This window comes from Nannobrachium achirus (genome assembly GCF_963921795.1).
Source record: "Nannobrachium achirus genome assembly, chromosome: 4".
NCBI lineage: Eukaryota > Metazoa > Chordata > Actinopteri > Myctophiformes > Myctophidae > Nannobrachium > Nannobrachium achirus.
In genome coordinates this window covers 10,989,828-11,013,188 of record NC_137813.1, presented here as the reverse complement: position 1 = coordinate 11,013,188, position 23,361 = coordinate 10,989,828, and the positions used below count along the sequence as shown (strand labels likewise).

Below are 23,361 nucleotides of genomic sequence, written 5' to 3'. Positions count from 1 at the left end.
ATATTATGACGACGTGGCACCGAGTATATAAAACGATTTACAAGCCTATGTGTGTAGTTTATACTTCACAAAATCACCACGCCGGTGATACAAACATTCAATTTCGCTTTACTCTTTTAGTCAAGTGAAAATGCAAGTCAACGTTTTCCAGAACCCCTACTGCGTCATCGAGCGGAAGCCAGAGGACAAGATCCACAAGAACAAGCCCCCTCCCATCGTCTCCCTGCTGAAGTACGAGAACCTGGTGCTGAAGGATTGCAAGGACAAGGACTTCAAGGAGGTCAAGCGGGACAACAAGGGCAAGAGGCTGGCGGAGCCCCCGATGAAGGCCCGCTACTCCATCCCCGTCATGCCCCGCGTGAAGCCGCCCACCGAGGAGAACAAGCAGCGCGCAGAGGACATCCTCGACGACATCCTGCCGCCGCGGGAGATCGCCGACGGCAAGCGCGTGTGGGTGCAGCGCGTGTCCAGCGCCCCCGTGGGGCCACACGAGGTGGTGCGCCTCAAGGACCAGCTGGAGTTCCAGATGCTGCAGCGCGAGGCCTTCAAGCAGGGCATCTGCCCCGTGCGCCGGGAGCTCTACGAGCAGTGCTTCGACGAGCTGGTGCGCCAGGTGGCCGTCACGTGCGCCGAGCGTGGCCTGCTGCTGGCACGCGTGCGCGACGAGATCCGCACCACCATCACGGCCTACCAGGCGCTCTACGAGAGCAGCATCGGCTTCGGCATGAGGAAGTCCCTGGAGGCAGCCAAGAAGAAGGCGGAGCTGGAGGGCAAGGTGGCGCAGCTGGAGCGCGAGAGCGCCGAGCTGGAGATGGAGCTGAAGGAGAAGACGGCGCAGTACGAGGAGGAGCTGCGGAAGACCAAGGAGATGCAGGACGCGGCGCAGCAGAAGAGGGAGGAGGAGATCTGCTTCCTGATGAAGGGCAACCAGGACATCAAGGAGCAGTACGAGGAGATCATCTCGCAGTGCATGGCTCCGGCTGCCGCCCCAGCTTGAACCGCCCCTTGAACCGCTTTGTGAAAGTGTTGAAGTTTTTTATAGGGAACCAGTAAGACTCCCTAAATCGGGAGATAAGCGCGACTGTCAGGTTGCCTACACAAACTTGGGAAAGCAATGGTAGCCAATCAGGAGGGAAAATGGGAAATGGGACAGATCCATGTTGATGACATGACTGTAGAGATACTGTGTACCACTTTGCGTGATTTTAGGGCAACATCTGTAGGAGCAGTGTCCAAAAATGTGTCTTGCAAGAATCGGCCTCATGGTGGCACTAGAAGAGGGCCATGTGAGAAATTAGGGGTGGGGGTTGTGGTTTGCCAGCCAAGCAGTGTGTGTGCAAAGTTTGGCATGCATAGGGGCAACGGTGGCGGAGATATGAGTAGGGGAAAAGTGTGACGTGACGCGACGTGACCTGACAGACAGCCAGTGCGTGACGTGACAGACAGCCAGCCGGTGGAGGTTTTGATAGTAACTGCGACCTAATGGTCGCAATAAACCCTTGAGATGAACCGTCTCGTTTTCAAGCATCCGTAAGTTAAAGTGAAAGGGACACACGTCAGTCCAAAATCTCCGACTCCGTGGCTGGTCAACCTGCAATTTTCCTGCGGACCTGTGTTACAAATGCGCTCGGATCGCATTTTAGTCGTGATCTGAGCTTGTAGATCTGCTATTTTTTTGGTGAATGTTCAACCTAGTATTAAGGCATGCTGGTGTTTGAGTGGTGAAGGGATTCTCAACGTTTTTAATTTCAAGGAACCCCCAGATTGATATGCATCGTCAACGGAAGTCAATCTAACTTCATTCTTAATTGTAACTCTTTGCTCTTGGAGTTACAGACCAACACACTTCCACTATAAGTCATTTAGCTGGGGATTCACCCAGGGGTCCCTGGACCTCACTTTGAGAACCAGTGGGCTACATTGAAGTCAAGTTCTACAATGAATCATGTAGAGCAGAATTATTTGTATTTTTATTGTATTTATTTAAACGCACTGCTTGGCTACTACTTGCAGTTATTTTGTTTACTTTATCATTATTTTGTGCTTTTATTTATTTTGAGTGGCCATAGCCTGCGCAGCCACTAACTTTTAAATTTTAGAGTTTAAAGGTAGGGTAAGTGATTTCATTTAAGTTTCAGATTTCATGTAGGTGACAGGTGGGGGCGGAGGCCTTCCTCCAATCATGATCAAGTGGGGACAGGCCTTGGTGCGCATAAGGCCCGCCCCCACTCGACCATGATTGGAGGAAGGCCCCACTCTATCCTGATTGGAGGAAAATCTGTCTCCTCCACCAAAACTGAAACTTATTTTTTCTCCTCACAGGGGATGAGGCTGAAGTCCAAATACGGACCAAACACTATAGTAACTAGTACCATCAGAACATAAACCCATTTTGTTATTATTAAATGTAATCACTTACCCTACCTTTAAAGTTTACCTCAAAGGAGCACTTGGCCCGTTTTCCAGCTTATCTTAATTGGTAGTAACTAATGCTCATTATAAGATGCTACAGTTTATTTGTCTACTCAGTCTGTGTCTCAAAGGAGGAGCTCTGAAACCTGTCTACCAGTGATATCACTGGTAGGCAGGTTTGGTCATCGTGATCGTGTTTGGTGCCAGCTATTTTGAATTAATCCAACAGTTTAGTGCCAGCGTTTACATTCATTGTTTACATTCAGTGTTTTCCAACGATGATCACGAAAGCTGGAACCAGAGGAAAGCTCTTTTTTTTCTGCAGAAGAAGAATTTAACCGGATGGACTAGTCTGTTTTGTTTCCAGGTTATTTCTGTACAAACTCGTCTCACAGCAACCGAGGATCGCTCCGGACTGGTACATAACGGCGATATCAATCAGATTAATAAATCTCTTTATTGTCCCTACTTTTGACAGAGATCTCCGTCTAAGGCGTTGCGAGGCGTTGTGAGCTTGTAGGTCGGCTATTGTCACAATTTCTGACTCTAATATTTGACAATTTGGCCAATGTCAATTCGTCATTTTAGAAGTATTAAAAAGTCTTAAAAACTCACTTTAGAAATGTGCAGATACCCTGTATACACTTAAACTTTAGGTTGGTTTGTTTACTGTTGAGTGAAAAAACAATGTTGCAGATTAAGTTAATCACCTGGGGACCCCCCACAATAATTTGGGGACCCCCCTGGGGGTCCCGACCCACAAGTTGAGAACCACTAAGGAACAAAATGTGTTAAGGTTTCTTCTGCCCGCAACATCAACAGTATAAACCATGTGAACAGCGTCAACACAAACAACACCCCCATCATGCCATCATGCCATCATGCCACCCACGGTCCCGCTAATGAAACACATCTCAGACTGCGGGCAGCACCCGCACATTGATGCCCACCAGCTCTGCGTGGCGCTGCACACAACCAATCAAATGAGGATTATGAAACCACCACGGTAATATTAATTTCGTAATAACAATCGCTCCCTAGAGGGCATAATGGAACCCAGTCAACCAGGGTTGGATTTCCTGAGGGGGGATTTTGATTGTAGCTAACCCGCCCTTCTGGCCATTCATTTGGTGGAGTCGTGGACATATAATATTGTTTTATCCTTGCTTCTGGCCCCACTGAATTAATTGCATGCATCTCCTCATGTAGACTGATAATATCACAATTTAACTAGTTCAACGTGTGTGTGTGTGTGTGTGTGTGTGTGTGTGTGTGTGTGTGTGTGTGTGTGGTACAGCACAGATGGAGTGTCATTGTTTATTACAGAGGAAGAGATAGAGAGACATGTTTAAGTTCCCAATGCATTCCCACGCAATGAGCAATGGGTCTCAAGAGCTACAGCTCTCCAAGTCAGCGAACGCAAAGCAACACGTTTTGACCAGTTTAAACTGGGAATCGAAGCTGTCTCTGCAGTGACTCTGAGTGAGTACTTTACCCCTGCCAACTGGACACTGGCATGGAAGGAGGGCATGAACAGTGTATGGAAGTCCAACCGCAACCCCACAGAGTTATCAAAGCTCAGCTTCTTCTTTACAACTGGAGAGTCTTTTCTCCTATAGACTGATTTCTCAGAGAGGCAGTCATAGCTGTGGTGTCAAGCGGCACTGCTTCGCACAGCGACACCACAGCTTCACGGCAGCGCTCTGAATTAAGCTCTATATGATGAATGCTGGACTGTTACCAGTAGTAAGCATGAACCAGAATGAATTGAACATGTTCCCAACAAGCGCATCTGTAGGGGGGCTGAAGGAGCGAGCGAGTGCATTCTCCGGCACCGGCGTCAGACACAGGGTCGCCGGTAACTGAGCTTGAGTAACAACTGATCTTAAAGGAAAGCTGACGCCTCATTATCAAAAGTAGCACAGCACACAGACACTGACTGTGACATTAACATGCACATTCTCGTGAAATATACAGCCAGACTTTACAACGCCTCTGCTTAGACAACATGTTAGCATGCGGTGTAACAAAACAAGGCAGCGTGTTGCGTGTGTGATGTTATCGCACATATGCAGACATCAATAGTGGAATCGTTAAGGACTTTGGCTGACGATTCCGAGGAATCGATCCACGGGGAACCGGTTCTCAACAAGAACCGGTTCTCGATTCCCATCCCTACTCGCTCGTCCTCATAACAAGAGTGAGAGATGAATTGCATATCTTTTTTGGGTGTTCCTTTTAGGCAGGGTGTTTGTACTACATTTTTTGTTTTGACTGTACGTGTACTGTTCTTCATTTTTGTCTAATAAAATATTAAAACAATCAAAGAGAGGAGAGGGCATCCCTATTCTGCTTTAACTTTTGGAAGGGAACGCTGCTCATCAGTGTTACTTTTGTTTTGAGCCTCCTGGCTGTGTGTGACAAGCCCAGTCGTCCCTGTCATTTAACACCCGGCTTTAAATCGTTACCCACGACCATGTGAAGTCCATGTTTACTGTTGTTTCAGCACGTCAGATGACACCATTGTTTGAGCACAGCAACAAGTTGATAGGATTGAACGTTGCGGGCGTCAATGAACGTTCTGTGCACTTAGTAAGAAGCTCTCCGTCTCAAATGAGGCATTAAAGATGCAAAGGTCAGCAATAAAGTCAGGATCGAGGTCAGTTTGGATCGGGCCATCACAGATTAACTGCAGAGTGCAGAGAATGTTAGAGAGGCAGGGGCTGAAATGTCTAAAAGGGCCTTTTGGTGAAAATATTGAAAATAGCAGTCTACTATTTTTGGTACACACTGAACTAAGAATAATCAAGTGAATCCTGGAGATGTGGCGTACGGCATGGATTTCTACACAGAGAGGGGAATTCTTTCAACATAAGATGCTGCATTCAACTTCAGGAGAGCTTGGACAAGACAATTTTCTTGAATGTTGCCTTCAGGTATGGCATGGAAATGGGGGGCATTTGCATTTCTTTCACCATAGTGAAAACTGCATGCATGGTCTGGAGAGAGGGCACCTTTTACAGACGAGTAAAAGGTCAGGGGTTCAAGCACCCTATGATGTCTATGTGTGTGCACGTGGCCTGGCCCCCGACCGAGCATGTTCTTGGGTGGTTGGAACAGACATAACACCTGTAGGTAAATGGACAGGGTTCCACCAGATCACCATGCACTGATATCGGACACTAATGATGTCAAAGAGTGACCCTTCGACCTCATTAGTTTTTAAGGAAACGCAACTGGACCTGACGGCGTGTGATTGGGGCGTCGTGTGGACCTGAGGGCGTGTGATTGGGTCGTCATGTGGACCTGAAGGCGTGTGATTGGGGCGTTGTGTGCACTGAGCCAGTTAGCAGAGGGCTTCAGCAACGTGTTCAAACCCTCTCTGACATGCACTGTTGTTGTTGTTGCATTTTAACTCAGCCTCTGACTGGACAACAGACTGACCAACGTGGGACGACCACGTTACCATGTGTTGCCCATGCTTTACCACCAGGACAGCCTATTAAGTTGTTATACCTTTCAATCGAGCGAAGCCTCCGTGTCATTTTAGATATTGTTGTTGTCGTGCAGAAACCTCATCTCCATATTTTAACTATGTTTTTTTTTCTTCTCGTAATTAACTCAAACTCTGCCATCAAAATACCCCTTTGTACCCCTTCTTTGCCATGCCCGTAGAGCCCGTAAATGTAATAAAAATGAATTAAAAAACATTTTTTTATCGAACCGAACTAAAATAGGCCGGAACTAATGCTCCGTGATCGGTTTCTACACGGACACATTATTGAGCGGACAACTTTAACATTGGAGTCCCTGAACCGGAAGCGGAAGTCCGTCCTCTATTTTGGCCCGTTAACTTTCTGTCTGAGCTCCGCGGCTTACAGATGGAGAACTTATTGATCAATTGAAAAAGTTTCAACGGATTTGAGAAGCTGATGGAATACGCGAACACACGATGCATAAGCAGTGTCCGATCACGCACGATGGGAACTGGACGAGCGCCCACGTTAACAGGTAGGAGAAGCCGGCAGTGAAAGACATAGAGAAATTAACGGGCTTTACGGCCGTAAACTACGAATGAGTTAACGCTCTACTTGATCATACCACACGTCACACAAAAAGCATTCGTGCCGTGTTTTGAGCTTGTGGATCTGCTACTTTCGCTGCTTTTGGATTTGAATTCTGAAAAGCAACAGTTTTGGAAATAATCAAGTTTCCACTCTATTACATTTTGGGAACAAATGTTGAGTGTGAATCAGGGCGTTGCTGAAAAGGTGCACTCGTGCTTAGCATACCCTGGGTAAATAAAAAAAAAGTTTGAAAAGTTCCAATACATCACACCAAAACAGCCTCAGTTAGTAGGCTATGCCCCGAGCCACGAGTATTCAGTGAGTGTTCATCTGGAAACCAGATCATTTGGATGTTAAAAAATAAACAACAACATATTAATATTTTAGAGGGGTTTTCATGCAGTAAGCTTCAAAAACACATTAACCAAACAAGAACACAATGTCCGTAGGGAGTGGGTCGTCTTTAACAACAAGAATTCAGACTTTACAAAGACATGGAGAACAAATCCCGGCCCAGTGTTTATGGACGGTGAGCAGGCTCGGACTGGCCATCTGGAGACTCTGGAGAATTCCCGGTCGCCCGCTGTGCCACCGGCGGCCGGTATGATTAACTTCAATTTGAGGTCACCCTGGGGCACCACACAGGGTTAATCAAGCCCTGACAGGAGCAGTTGCATATAATGAAACTCCCACCACTCATTTAAATGAAAGTAGATGGGGAAAATAGGTGTTTGTTACTGTTTATATTAATAAATAATGAAAAAAAAAAATATCGTGCGCTCTGCGTGCTTTCATGCAGGGCTGTTCTGATGCAAATTCCCGGGCTGAAAATGAGTCCCAATCCGACCATGACGGTGAGGCGAAGTGGAGAGACATTCCTGCATGGTGTTCACATCACTGACGATGTCCCCCAGGGGCCACAAACACCCCCAACCCACACTCTCTTCAGGAAGGCACAACAACGCCTATGTTTTCTAAGGCCGTACTTCTCAAACACCAGCTCAGTGGCCTTGTGGTTAGAGTGTCTGCCCTGAGATCAGACACTCTGGGAGATCAGGGTTCGAACCCCGTTTGGGTCATACCAAAGACTCTGAAAAATGGGACATTTGATAGAAAGTGAAAAAAGTACCTTTTACCAATTATAGAGGGTTTAAGTGGTACCGGATGCAGCTCGGCAAATAAAAGGTGAATTGATCCCAGTGCATGACGGAGGACGTTATCACGATAAATTAAATCTCCACGATACGATTAGAGTGAGAGTTTTTTATCACGATATACGATAATATCGCTTATCGTCCCATCCCTATTTGGCACTCACTCAGCATCAAGGGTTGGATTGGGGGTAAGTCCTTGCTACATACTAGCGTCATGTCCAGGGGGTGTACAGTAGTTGTACATCAAGCTGCTGCCTCACACAACAGAATCAGGAGATAGGCTCCTGCCCTATGGGCCTCATGGCTCAGCAAGGCTTACTTACTTCTCAAACATTTCCATGTGAAGCACCCCCAAATTGATATGTATTTGGCCGCGCGAAGACAGCCCCCATCTGAAAATATTTTGTGCCGCGGGGAGTGCCGGGGACCCTCGTCAGAGAATTTGTGCTGTTTAATTGCTTTTGAAAAGTTTACACCTTTTTTTAAGAATAATCTTCAAGAATGTTGACAAATAGTCATTCAAGCTCACAAGCTTTTGAATCTGAAAATTAAAATGGGGCTTTTGTCAAAAACTTTCAACTTTCACCTGTTTTTTAAACTTGTTTGACAGAAGAGGTTCCAGGGACACACATCCTGGATTGTTTTGAATTAAATCTAATTAATCTAATAGCTCGGGAAACTCGGGCGTGGCGGCCTGGAACAAAGGGAATAGCGACTTTAAGCTCGACGATTTTCAGGACGACAACGCCAGGCGTAGTACGGCTACTGTGACATAATCGCTGTAGCAGTCAAAATATTTAAAGGCCTTAGTGAATCTCTCTCTACCCACTCAGTGGTTTTCAAACTTTTTCATATCAAGGTCCATTATTTATTCAGCATTTGAGCCACCGACCACCATTTGATGAGATTTAGCCTCTCAGACCCAAAATGTGTACTATATATATAATATGTTGTCATCGTTGGATTGAAGATTTTGGCCACAAATCCATGCTGTATTGATGTGGTGCCATAGGAGAGATGACAGGCAAACGTTGACCAAAATAACACATTTTCTACATTCTCTAATTGTATAGACTTCTTAAGTAATGCAGTAAATTAAGTATTGCAGATGTTTAACAATAATTTAACTCTCAAGACACTTGGTTACCAACTCTCCCATCATTTAGCTGGGGACCACCAGAAAACCCCCCACTAGTGGTCCCCGGCCCACTGGTTGAAAACCGATGCCTTAGTAAATCAATAGCTAAACGCTGTTCTTATCTCACTGGGTAAAACTACTTTGTCTAAATGTGTCAGCAGGTACGTGACATGGCTGAATACATGACTGCTGTTTTAAACTAATTAAACACTAAAGTGCTGATAGCGAGCAGGACAATAATTAACTCATTTAGTGCCACCCCTTTCACCACTAGAGGGCGCCCAGTGGCCAGAGAAAATCCCATAGAGATATGCTGGTATATGCAGAAGCCCTGCAGCCATGACTTGCCTGAACACTTTCCTTTGTGCATGACTGCATGTACAGGAAGAGGATGAAGTTAGCTTGAAGTTAGCTATTGGCTACCAAGCATTTTAGAAGCCTTATTTTCGTCAACTTAGCCATGATTAAACCTTGCACACCTCATGCATGGGAAAAAAACAGAGAAGAATGAGCTCTGAAAAATCCAATGCAATCCAGAGTGGATTTGTGCAGTTTGTTCACAGCTTTCAAACAAAAAAATCCGATTGGAAATCCGTTCAGGCATTCTTGAGATAATCGCCCTTATGTTTTACATGTAATGTAAACAAAAATGGCTGCCCTGTATGTTAGATGGGGTTGTATGGGGGTGGAACATGCAAAATCGCGATTGAAATCATGTTCACCAGATTTGATGGGGTCCAAAAAAAAAAAAAAAAAATTCAAAAAAAAATTTTTCAAAAAAAAAAAAAAATTTTTTTTTTTTTTTTTTTTTTTTTTTTTTATATCCCGAACTTGTTCGGGATAGGCACCCTGTGATACGATCATATATCCCGAACTAATTCGGGATAGGCACTCAATGAGTTAACTACTTTCACCCTGGACGGTGGCATTATTTTGGTCATGTCGTTTCTAGATGAAAAACTTAAATTCGCAAGTTTAACTTTTGTTAACCCCGAAAACAGCCGGTAGACAAAGCTTGTAGACCTGTTATCTCTCTTTCTTTCTTTCTTTCTTTCTTTCTTTCTTTCTTTCTTTCTTTCTTTCTTTCTTTCAAATGTTTGCCTATACTAGGGATGAAATGCTAAAAACAGGGATGACAGATTCAAAGTGTCACACCATGACAAGCAAGAATATATTGTCTTTGTCGGGTGGAAACCTCGTATCTACAAGTTTCAAATGTGTATGTTCTTTCGCAAAGTAAAGCCCTGCTTCATCGTACAAGGCTGTCGCACAAAAGTAGTGAAAATAGCCGATCTACAAGCACACAGCGCCTCGCACCGCGAGGCGTTGTGTGCTTGTAGATCGGCTGTTTTCACTAGTTTAAATCCTTTTTAAAATGAAAAATGCAAAACGAAAGGTTTTGGACATACAAGGTTTTCACCCGACAACGACGATATCTTAAAACTATTCACAATGAAAGAATATTGCTAAGCACACTACTGTATGCTCAGAGCAGGAACGGTGTGGTTATCTTACCCCCAGGGATAAACCCGGAATTTCAATGCAAATATATGTTACATTATTAAAATTCATATTGAGCAGAGCACCATGGCATCATGCAAAACATCCCCTGTTCTCTTCCAAGAGAGACAATTCATCGTCCCCCCCTCTCTCCATCTCTCCCTCTCTTTCTCTCCCTCTCTCTAGAAATCAATAGCCCCTCATTTGTTTATTTCTACGATACTCAGGACAATTTAAGCGTTGCCAGGGCAATAAACGTGACGGTCAATGGAGCGTGTGGCGTTAGGGGTAAACATCACGGCGGCCAGGATGACGATAAGGTCACGAGCACCACTCCTAAACGCAAAGCTAGACAAACACCCCACAACACTGATAAGCACTTTCCTCTTCCACAGCGGATTTGAAACCAGTGTTTTGAGCTAATATGGAGCCTGAATCTTGACCATTGGGTCAAAATTCATGTCAAACTAGAGACCGGATCGGGTAAAAGGTCATGTCTCATCTCGATCTAAACATCTCGGTAAGAGCTGGGAGACAAAAATACAATTAAACCTACTGTATAAGTTACAGCACTAGTTTGGGTCACGACCCATGCATTTGTGTGTCGTGGACACCCTTAATTTTTTCTCATGAATAATTCAATGATTTTCTTTTTTTTTATTTCATGAAGAAATAAAAGTGGTGAAAATAGTCGATCTACAAGCTCACAACACAGTGCATATAAATGTATATTGTACAAGTTATTTTATATTGTATACTCTACCATACATATTGTATACAAATGCAGAGTGCTATGGGTTTAGGTGGAGTCTGAAGAGGTGAGTCTTATCAGTCCACGGCGGAAGCTAGGGAGTGAGTGCATCCATCCATCAATCCATATTCAACCGTTATACGGAATCAGGTTGCGGGGGTAACAGTTCCAACTGAGACCTCCAGAGTTCCTTATCCTGAGCAACTTCCTCCACTCCCTCTGGGAGTATGCTGAGGCGTTCCCACGCCAGGAGATATAATCCCTCCATCTGGTCTTTGGTCTGCCACAGGGTCTCCTCCCAGTGGGACGCGAATCGAGGACCTTCCTAGGAAGGCGCTCAGGAGGCATCGGTACTAGATGCCCGAACCACCTAAGCTGACTGCTTTCCAAGTGTAGGAGCAGCGGTTCTACTCCAAGTCTCTCTCGGGTGACTGAACTTCTCACCCTATCTCTAAGGGAGATACCAGCCAACCATACCAGCCAACCGTCTGAGAAAACTCATTTTCGCCGCTTGTACCCGCGACCTTACAGGTGAGAGTAGGAACGAAGATTGCTCAGTAGACAGAGAGCTTTGCCTTCCGGCTCAACTCTTTTTTCTTCCCGACGACTGCAAAACCGACTGCAAAACCGCTCCTGCTGCTCTGAGATACTTAAACTCCTTCACCTGGGGTAAAGTCTCATTCCCTACTTGGACGGCAAAATCCATTGTGAGTCTGTAGTTCTAAGTGCGACAGGGAGTTTATTCCACAGTTTGTGCATTGAGCACAATTGTGCATTGATGCATTGACAGCATACATACAATCCCTTTTATGCCCATATGGAGATCCCTGTCTATAGAACCAACTGTGTGCTGTGAGACCCCAGACATGTGTCTATGTGTGTCAGTCTGTCTCTCAGTCCTTGTCCCTTTTATGGGCATATTGGTTGGATCTGCGGTTCTACTGAAAAATGTTCTCCATATATGGGCATACAAGGGACAAGGACGGAATGTGATGTCACAATGTGATGTCACGGTTATCCAGGGTTTGATCTTTGGAGAGGTGACGTCACAACGATGTGATGTCACAGTGTCAACATTGTGACAACAGCTAGACTATAGACATTGAGGTTACAGAAGGACAGAAGGACGGAAGGACGTACGGACAAGATGTGACAGTTCTCATAGTTAACTGCGACCTACGGTCGGTCGCAACAACTGAAATACTCAAGTAATGTACAAGTACAGCAGACATTGTACTTAGGCACAGTACTACATGAGTAGATGTACTTGTAGTGCTTTCTCTCTCCGCCACAGATAACGGCAGGAACACAACTCCTTATAGCGCTGATAAGCTGCTCAACCAGCAGCGATGTTGACACACTGCATTCATGGCCTTGCAATCAGCAGCGCTGTGGCTCACACACACACTGCTGCCTGCTTTAGAAAGGTTTCAGCATTCACTCATATACTGTAGAACAGGGGTTCCCAAACGTTTTTGTCTCAGGGCACCCCATGAATATTTTTTTAATCCGAGGCACCCCTACATTATAATTTTCACTCCCAGCACCTTATATTTATAGCATATCGTCGTTGTCGGGTGGAAACCTTGTATGTCCAAAACCGTTCGTTTTGTATTTATCATCTATAAAATGATCTAAACTAGTGAAAATAGCAGATCTACAAGCACACAGCTTGTAGATCGGCTGTTTTCACTAGTTTTGTGCGACATTCTTGTGTGATGAAGCAGGGCTTTGCTTTACCAAAAGACGTACACATTTGAACCTTGGAGAGACGAGGTTTCTGCCCGACAGTGACGATATTTTAGTGATTATGTTGCGAAGAAAACGTTGAGATTTTGGTTAGAACTGATTGAAAATAACTGTGTACTTCAAGTTTAACTCATTCCCTGCCAGGCCCGATAGTCCCGAGATTATTCCAATGTCTTTCCCCGCCAGGCCCGATAGTCCCGAGAATTAAAAAAAAAAAAAAAAAAAATCAAAAAAATTTTTTTTCAAAAAAAAATTTTGACCCCCAAAAATGGAGTAGGCATGATAGCAATCGCGAAATTGCATGTTTAACCCCCATAGCAACCCCATCTTTCAAGCATGGCAGCCATTTTGGCAGCCATCTTTGTTAAACATAGTGGCTGTTATCTCATGAATGCCTGAACGGATTTCCATTCGGATTTTTTTGTTTGAAAGCTGTGAGCAATGTGGACACACGTGGTGCATTATCTAGGCATGGGTGTGCATGATCCGTGCACACCCAATTACATGGAAGTCTATGGAGACGAATGGCAGGTGGGAGTACGGAGGTATGTTAAAATGGCGGTCAATGTGTTAAAAGGATACTAATAAATGTGTCCAAATAAATTCCAAATATTGTCAAATTATCACACTTGTAATGTTGCCAAAACAAATTCCTATGTGTTTTACACAATGGTAAATAAAGGAATCTGAATCTGCCTCACGCAAAGGAAACAGAAGATAGGCCCTCTATGTGCCCCAGGGCTCTGCAAGACTTACTTTGTCAATGTGTTGATTAGGGCTGTCACGATTATGACATTTTACATGACGATTAATCGTCTCTCAAATAATTGCGATTAACGATTTAATTGTGTTTTTGTCGTTGACAATTACATTTCTGTTTGGCTTGTAGGCTTTGAAATAGCACATGGCAGATACGTAACCTTGATATACAAAGAATTGAAGGACATGTTTCACAACTTTACACTTTAAAAGAACATTGATAGTGGAAATAGCCGATCTACAAGATCACAACGCGTCACATCACGACACGTTGTGAGCTTGTAGATCTGCTATTTCCACATTTCTTTTTAAATGTTTGAACATATACAAACGTCTTTCAACATGCAAACGATTATGAAGATTATCACAAAATAATTGCGATTATGTCAAATAATTGCGATTATGTCAAATAATTGCGATTATATCAAATAATTGCGATTAGGCGATTATGTAATAATTGTGACAGCCCTTGTGTTGATTCAATACAGCAAAACATTTTTATAAAGTCTTCTGGTAACTATTGCTTTTTCCAGTAAGGCAGTTCATTCCCCAATGTATTTATTTATATTGTTATGTATTAACCATGCATGCAATTTCCCAGAACTGCATCTTTCTAGTTTTCTTTTTTTCCCTACCCTTTTAACTTCCGCATAAAGTTGGTTGTGTGTTGTTTATTTTGTACACGTGACATTGAGTATCTAGAAAAGCGCCATAAAAGAAAACAGCACATATTATTGTGTGACAGGGTGCTGCACGCGGGGCAAACATGAAACTGTGCAAATCACGGAAACCTTGGAATATGTCCTTAAATTAACAAGTGCTGTGGGAGGTGTGAGATAACACGGGTCTTTGGCAGGCTTTTAGATTTGAGGTTTAATTAACAACATTCAAAAATAAGTATCTTCTTCAGCTATTTTCAGATTCCAGTGTGCTGTATGACTAATGGGAAAGCTTACACGATGCATTTCACCATCTGTCATTCACTAAGGCCTCCCCAGGCGGGTCCCCAAATTATTTTGGGGAGTCCCCAGATGATTAACTGAATGTGCAACATGGTTTTCTCACTCAACAGTAAACACAACAACATAAAGTTTAAGTCTACAGGTATAGAGGGTATCTGCACGTTTATAGAGTGACAATTTAAGGACTTTTCAATACCTCTAAAATGACAAATTAAACGATGGTCAAATTGTCAAATAATAGACGTAGAAATGCTCACAACGCCTTGCGTTGCGAGGCGTTGTGAGCATGTAGATCTGCTATTTTCACAATAGAACCGTGTTAAACAAAATGTAATGCCTCAACTCTTAATGCTCGTAGGGTGGGGGGTTCCCAGTTCAAATATGATTATTTTGGGGGTCGTGGCCTGAAAAGGTTGAGAACCACTGCACTAAATTATCATTGCTGTCAGAATTAATATGGCTTCTTCCACCACTGAGTTGCAGTAAAACAAAGTACAGTAAATACTTTATGAACCAGACTAGGCTACGATACAAAGCAACTGACTGTGTGCAAACAACTTTCACTTCAATGCCTGCAGACACAGAGTACAGTATATACTGTAGTTCTCTGGAGGCATCATGCAAAGCAGCCCACAGTGCCTCCGCTGGCTTTGACTGTGGGCACCGCCATCATGGCACACTGGCACCAGGTGCCACCTGACACAACGTGAGTGGATTATGCATGTAAAGCAGGCTGGGGCACCTTTCTGAAGCACACACCCACACTGTACAGATAATAAACATCATAGAACTCATCATGAGTGCCACAGGGGTCTATACTAGACCCCTAATACTCTCTAGCCCAGGGGTTCCCATTTTTTTTGTCTCAGGGCACCCCATAAATATTTGTTTTAATCCGAGGCACCCCTACATTATAATTTTCACTCCCAGCACCTTAAATTTATAGCATATCGTTGTTGTCGGGTGGAAACCTTGTATGTCCAAAAAACGTTCGTTTTGTATTTATCATCTATAAAATGTACTAAACTAGTGAAAACAGCCGATCTACAAGCACACAACGCCTCGCATCGCGAGGCGTTGTGTGCGTGTAGATCGGCTGTTTTCACTAGTTTTGTGCGACAGAGGTTTCTTCCCGACAGTGACGATATTTTAGTGATTATGTTGCAAGGAAAACGTTGAGATAATAGTCATTTTGGTTAGAACTGACTGAAAATAACTTTGTACTTCAAGTTTAAAATGATATTAAATATTTCATTGTCCAAATTAATTGCAAATATTATCAAATTATCTCGCGGCACCCCTGGACTGCCGTTGCGGCACCCCAGGGTGCCCCGTCACCACCTTTGAAAACCCCTGCTCTAGCCAACTACTACTACTAGGCTACTCTTCCACTCTTTGAATAAAGACCAACATCAGATCACAAGTGCGTGTAACAGTGTGTGGGACCCTTTTACAATCACATGTGGGGTTTCAGGTACATGCCACCGGGTTTAGGGTTACATGGCATGCAGGGTAGGGTTTACTGGGGGATCCATGCCTCTGCTTTAGATGCCACCCCTCCTCCCCGGTCATGCAGGGTAGGATTTACTGGGGGATCCATGCAGGGTAGGATCTACTGGGGGATCCATGCCTCTGCTTTAGATACTACCCTTCCCCCGGTCATGCATTTTTATGGCCAGTGCCCGGTGGGGCTATGCTGTATCCCTGATTCTACATACACACTGCTGTCTGGAGTTTTAGGCAAAATTTGTCTACAAGTTCACCATCCAGAGAGACACAAAGGGATCTGTGCTCATATCTGCTCTCAAGGTTCTCAATCCATTCTGGACCAGGGAGCCTAGCATGAAAGAAATGTCAGATGCGGGCCTCGCTAAGCTAGGCTAGGACCCAGGGAGAGAGACAGAGACAGAGACAGAGAGAGAAAGAGAGAGAGAGAGACACTTGTCTGACCAGCAACAATGCATGGTCACGTTGGACAGTCAGCAAGGCACCCGATCACCTGAATGAAAAGGACGTCTGTGACATCTGACCTCTGCCGGGGGAGGGGAAGGGGGGGGGGGGCTCTGGCAGGACGAGGCGTGCTGGCCTGGCCTGGGAGAGGCAGAAGACAGAAGCAGGGAGTGCTGCTATAGGGGTAGAGCCAGCCAGGGGCGTCGCACCAAATTCTGGGCCCTGCGTACAAGGATTCACTGCTGGCCCCCCATGAACGCATTATTATGCATTATTTTGTGCTTTAACTATTGAAAAATAGCAGATCTACAAGCTCACAGCGAGCTTGTAGATCTGCTATTTTTGAAAAATCGTGAAAATGTGTGTCTTTGAATATTTCAAATCCTTCTAAGGTTTTTTTTTGAAAAACCTATGTTTCTATGTCATGTGGTGCTCAAACCTTTTCATGTGAAGGACCCCCAAAATGATATACATGTATCTGGCCACAGACACCCATCTCAAAATATTTAGTTCCAGGGACCCCCCAGAAGCAAAATTTGAGTTGCACAAGCTTGCTTAAAAAAATGCATATATTCAAAGTGTTTTCACACATTTTCACAACTTTTCAAAAATAGCAGATCTATGTATATCTGCAGATCTTGTATATCTGCTATTTTTCAATAGCTAAAGTATAACATAATTAAGGCCCCTCCACCTTGCTTGGGCCCTCGTAACTCAGTCCCACTTTCCCCCCCTCTTGTGACGCCCCTGGAGCCAGCCATACTCCAGTACCTCTCAAGAGTATCTGCTTTCTGCTTGGCTCCGCGTCACCGGGAGTCAGGTTTCTGGCAGCCAGGCAGGCGGGCAGGGCAGCCTGTCCTGTCCTGGCTGAGCTCGCCGGTTTTGTTAGTGTTCTATTGATGCGATCATGCGGCTTACGTACGCACATACATCTGCATCTGCTGCTATTTTTAACCTCATGTTACAATACCTGCTAGCTACTGTAGTAGGCCTACATATCGTCGCTGTCGGGAAGAAAGCTCTTATGTCCATATTCTGACCTTTTGTGTAAAAAGTCGCAGATCCGCAAGCTAAAGGTTTTGAGCTAGTAGTAGCAGCTACTTCTGAATTTGAATCCTGAAAAGTAACAGTTTTGGACATAGGAGGTTTCCACCCGACAGACTGTATATGTCGTAGTGTAGAAAACATTCTATGTCCGAAACGGTTTATTTTCAGGATGGATCCAAATGTAGTCATTATTTAGTCACAAGCACTTGTTAAAGGAGAATTCTGGACTACTTGTCACAGCATTCGCTTGAGGAGATGTGACTGAGCTGTTAACGGGAATTATGCCAAAAATGGCTGTGTGAAAAGAAGGGAGTATTTCTGTTCCAAATATACGTGAGAGCACATCAAATATTCTTCTCCAGTAGTTTTCAAGGGAGAGGCATGTTCAGAACATGTCCTAATGTGGCTGGGGTCTGGCTACATCTCAGGCAGCCAGGGTCTAGGGTGTTGAAGAGTCTGGCCAACTTTTCCCCTGAGTAATGGAGTCTGTGTAGAATTTAACCATAACCCTATGCGGGGGCAGTTCTCCACTTAGAAACATCACCACTTAGAAATACCCCCATTCAGAAAAAGAAACATCCCCACTTAGAAACATCCCCATTCAGAAACACCCCCACTTAGAAACAGAGTCTGAGCATTCACCAGTTTAGCATTCACCAGCGTCGGCAGGATAGCATTTCACCAGGTTAGCATTCACCAGCATCGGCGGCAGGTTAGCATTTCACTAGGCTTACATTCAGCATCTAAAGCGTCTAAAGACTTGTTTTGTAACTTAATTAATAATTCCATGACAATATTTTTGTTCAATGAAGTTTGGCCTTATAGATGTGTCTGTTTCTGTGTTCTCCCTTATTTTTGAAGCGGTGAAAACCGCTTCCTATGAGTGGCTTTGTGTGTATCACGCCCATATATGGTCATTTTAGTCCAGAATGAACAGGCTTTTTCAAAAACAGAATGTCCGTTTAATTACCATATATGGTGATCTCAGTCCAGAATGAACAGGGTTTTTCAAAAACACAATGTATGTCACCTCATGTCCATATATGGTCACTCCAGGCCAGAATGAACAGGTTTTTCCTGTCCCGTACGTGCAAAATATCAGTCCAGAATGAATAGGCTTTTTCAAAAAGCAAAATGTGTGTCCCATGTCCATATATGGTCATTTCAGTTCAGAATGAATAGGCTTTATCTGTCCTGTACGTCCAGAATATGTGGGTGGTGTCCCTCCCGGCCCTGATTTAGAATAATGGAGAAATTATGTTTCTGAATGGAGATGTGAATGTTTCTGAATGGAGATGTGAATGTTTCTGAATGGAGATGTGAATGTTTCTGAATGGAGATGTGAATGTTTCTGAATGGAGATGTGAATGTTTCTGAATGGAGATGTGAATGTTTCTGAATGGAGATGTGAATGTTTCTGAATGGAGATGTGAATGTTTCTGAATGGAGATGTGAATGTTTCTGAATGGAGATGTGAATGTTTCTGAATGGAGATGTGAATGTTTCTGAATGGAGATGTGAATGTTTCTGAATGGAGATGTGTAACCTAGGTTTAGGTGACACCTCCATTTAGAATAATGGAAGTCAATCTTCTAAATGGCAATGTTTCTGAATGGAGATGTGTAACCGGCCTATGCACATCTCCTCAGAAAGCTCTATACCCAGATCCCCTTCCCAGGCGGTTTTCACCTCATCCCAAGTTACCGGTTTCAGGTCTCGTATTAAAGAGTAAATCAAAGACCAGGGGTTTTCAAACGTTTTGGACTCAGGGCACCCCTGTAAATAACTTTTTTATCCACGGCACCCCAGAGTTACATGGTTATTTTTTAGAATCTTGCATCGTATTGGAAAAATATCTGTTTCCATCAGAACTGACTGAAGATAACGTTACTGTATACTTGATGCTCAACCACTTGAACCCCAGCATGCCTATTCTGGGGGGCAGGTTCACCAAAAATAGCCGATCTACAAGCTCACAGCACGTCACAATGTGACACGTTGTGAGCTTGTAGATCTGCTATATTTGGTGAAGAGAGTTGTCGTAGATGGAAAAAGAACAGTACAGTGCAAATCAGGTCTGTTTTACCAAGCATAGTGAAGTGATATTGATGTAGTGATATTGATGAATTCCAAATATTATCGAATTATCTCGCAGCACCCCTGGACTGGCATCACGGCACCCCAGGGTGCCCCGTCAACCACTTTGAAAACCCCTGTCATAGACACACGTTTTTGTCAAAAAAGGGGCAAGATTCCAAAAATAACATCCAACTGATTCTTGGGTTCTCCTTGTCCTTTCCATCTGTTTTCTTCTTGCCTTTCCTTGGAAAACTACACCTTGTGAGGTGTCTCAGTGTTTAGTGTCTGCATGTGGAGCGGTCCTGACTCCTGTGTGAATAGAACTCAAGTGGTTGAGGCTCACATGACAAAGTGGAACGCCAGAGGCCAGCCGTGTGGATCGGACCGCACCGTGCCGTGCTGCGCTGCACCGCTCCACACCGCGCATGCAGCACCTCAGAGGCTAGTAGACATAACACCAGCGGTGGAGGACACATGATGCACTAACTAAGTACATTTACTTTCAAAATTGGCCTTAAAAAATGTTAAATAAAAAAATCCACCAGACCACAAGGGGAAATAAATGTAATTGTCCCATCTCCTTTGCACATGAAAAAAAAAATAAGTAAATTATCCATTTATATAGGGTCTTTATCCAAGGCGCTTTCACCCATTCACACACACACATTCATACACTGATGGCGGAGGAAAACGTGCAAGGCACCAATCTGCTCACATGGTGATAATCTTGAATGCTGTTAATGAATTGAATACATAGGAGTACGACCACAATGGAAACAAGTCCCCGGGGCTTTTTTGTGCTGTCCTTTTAGCCTTAATGTCTTACTGTAAACATCTGTGACAAATAAAATATTCAAAATTTGATTATTTTCATTAATTGCATTACTTTTGACTTTACTACATTTACAGGAAGGGAAAAAATACATTATGACTTAACCGCTTAAGCCCTATTCCAAATAGTGTGAAAATAGCTAGCTACTACAAGCTATCGTAACCACAGACATAAAAAGGTAGACGCCTCTTCCGGCTCTCTGGTACCCGTCTCACCTCGGTGGGCATTTTTGATTGACAGGCTTGGAATTCTTCTGTGTGCGTAACAGACAACAAGGTCGGTAGGCAAATCAGAGGCAGGTTTGAATGGAAAAGTCCCTGAAAAGACGCGTTGTGATTGGCCAGTAGCGTTTTTGAGTGGCAACCTGCCCTGGACACTTCCTCTTTTGTGCCCACCAAGTTGGACAGGTCGCTCCAATCAACTGCAGCGGGTGGACGAGGTATCTAGCTTTTTATATCTGTGATCGTAACAACGAGTCATCACCCACTGCTGGATTCAGAGTCGACTAGACCAGATCAGAGTCTAATCTCTCTCAGCTTGGCACAGTGTACTGTATCTACTCACCATGACACACACTTAACCCATGTTCTGCCTGTCTCTATGTCCAACAGGCAGGCACGCACACACGCACGCACGCACGCACGCACACACGCACACACACACACACACACACACTCTTACAGTGCTGGGCGATTCTTGCCAAAATGAGAATCTCGATTTTCCTCCACAAGAATCTAGATCACGATTCTCACAGGATTTTTGAGAGCGTAAAATTAGACCAAATAAGGGTATCCAATATGATGGTTTTATGTAATAAAAAAAATAAAAAAAAATATATATAATAAAATATTTTATTTCCGCAGACCGGGAAAAAGTGCTCTAATTTTGAAGTCCACTGACGAAGTCAAGAATTGACGTTCGTCTAACTTGACACATGCTATGCTGCTTGCTAGTGCTACAGTCTTCCTTCACGTTAACGTCTGTCAGACAGACAGTCACAGGGAACCCGCGGCACATAAAGTTTGTTTCTACTGGGAAATAACGCTTGCATGATATCTGACTGCTTGCGTGTGTCGGTGTGTTTGTGTGCTGTGTGGTAGAGGGAGAGAGAGAAAGGGGAGAGCGACGGAGGCATGGAGTGCTCAGTGCCTGCGGTACGTGTGTGTGTGCTGTGTGGGTGTGCTCACTGTGCTGTGTGGTAGAGAGAGAGAGAGAGAGAGAGAGAAAAAGGGGAGACAGCGACTGAGGCACGGAGCACTTCGTGCTGGTGTGTGGAGTGTTGCCCAAATATTTTTATTTCACTGCCACAGTGTCATGACATCATAGAATTGCCGTAATTTGATCTCATTAGAAATGAGATCGCATAGGAGTCTGAATCGAGATCGCGATACATTTTCGATTAATCGCCCAGCACTAACACACACACACACACACACACACACACACACACACACACACACACACACACACACACACACACACACACACACACACACACACACACACACACACACACACACACACACACACACACACACACACACACACACACACACACAATATATATATATTTACATCACTTGTGGGGACATTACATAGATTTCCATTCATGTTTATGCAAGTCCTGTGGCCTTACCCTAACCTCTATCCCTAAACCTAAACCTAACCCTTGTGGGGACCTACTATTTTGTCCCCACACTGTCAGAGGTCCCCCGCAGGTGACTGTGTTAACATGCGTTTAGTCCCCATAAGTATAGCTAGACAAACTCACTCACTCACACAAACAACACACACACACACACACACACACACACACACACACACACACACACACACACACACACACACACACACACACACACACACACACACACACACACACACACACACACACACACACACACACACACACACACACACACACACACACACACACACACACACACACACACTATGTGGTACTTATTTTACTGTAACTATTTTTTACAGTGGATGGCGTGGGTCACAGACAAGGTCAGAGAGAGAAGTAGGAGGCTGGCAGGGCACTGCGTCAGCAGGCACCCAGAACCAGTGACCAAGCAAACTGACACTGTGGGAGCCAAGCAACCTCAGGGCACAGCTAGAGTCTGCAACCTCAGGGCCAGGGCACAGCTAGGGTCTGCACTCTTATTATTGATCTGGAATGTATTGAAGGTAAGCTCACAACAACCCACAGGCCGCAATGCAAAGCGTTGTGAGCTTGTATACAGGGGTGAAAGTGGTTTCTTGCCGGAACTGCCCCAAAATTGGCCCAAAATTGGCCGAAAGAAATTGGGGGGCTCTAACCCCCCAAAACCCCCGAAAATTACATTTTGGCACAGTTATATAGGTCAACACGCAATAAAAACACTACAGGTCCTACACCTGAATTAGGCTACCACATTACACTTACTGTAACATGAAACATGATTGCAATCCTAAAGGAAATATCTATAATAAGCCTCTTAATATTGTTCATTGTTCCATACAGAAGGGTAAGCAGTAGGGCTGGCAGAATTACCTAAGATAAGTTAAGATGTTTATGGTCACTGTAGGCTACAACAACATTTTGTTTAGTATATGAGGAAATGGAAAGGTCTCTACATCCATTCAAATGAAGACTAAACAATGATGCGTGTGTGTGTGTGTGTGTGTGTGTGTGTGTGTGTGTGTGTGTGTGTGTGTGTGTGTGTGTGTGTGTGTGTGTGTGTGTGTGCGTGCGACGTGCGTGCGACGTGCGTGCGTGCGTGCGTGCGTGTGTGCGTGTGTCTGTGTTAGAGCTGGGATCGGGCCCATTTTTTCAGTCCGCGCCAAACCCGCGTTCGACAGTTTTTTGTCCGGCCCGGATCGACGTCCGACCATTAATCATTAAAATGCGTCCGAACCTTATATTTCACACCGCTTTTTCCCCTCCTTTCTTCTTCTTTAAGGAAGCCACTGATT

General features: G+C 44.3%; 1 protein-coding gene across 1 annotated transcript in view; it reads right to left on the bottom strand.

The window, feature by feature from the left end:
- The window catches only part of LOC308282638 (BAR/IMD domain-containing adapter protein 2-like 1), a gene marked incomplete at both ends in the record, with an annotated part of 88,089 nt that overhangs the window by 45,906 nt on the left and 18,822 nt on the right, over window positions 1–23,361 (bottom strand). The window lies entirely within an intron of this gene.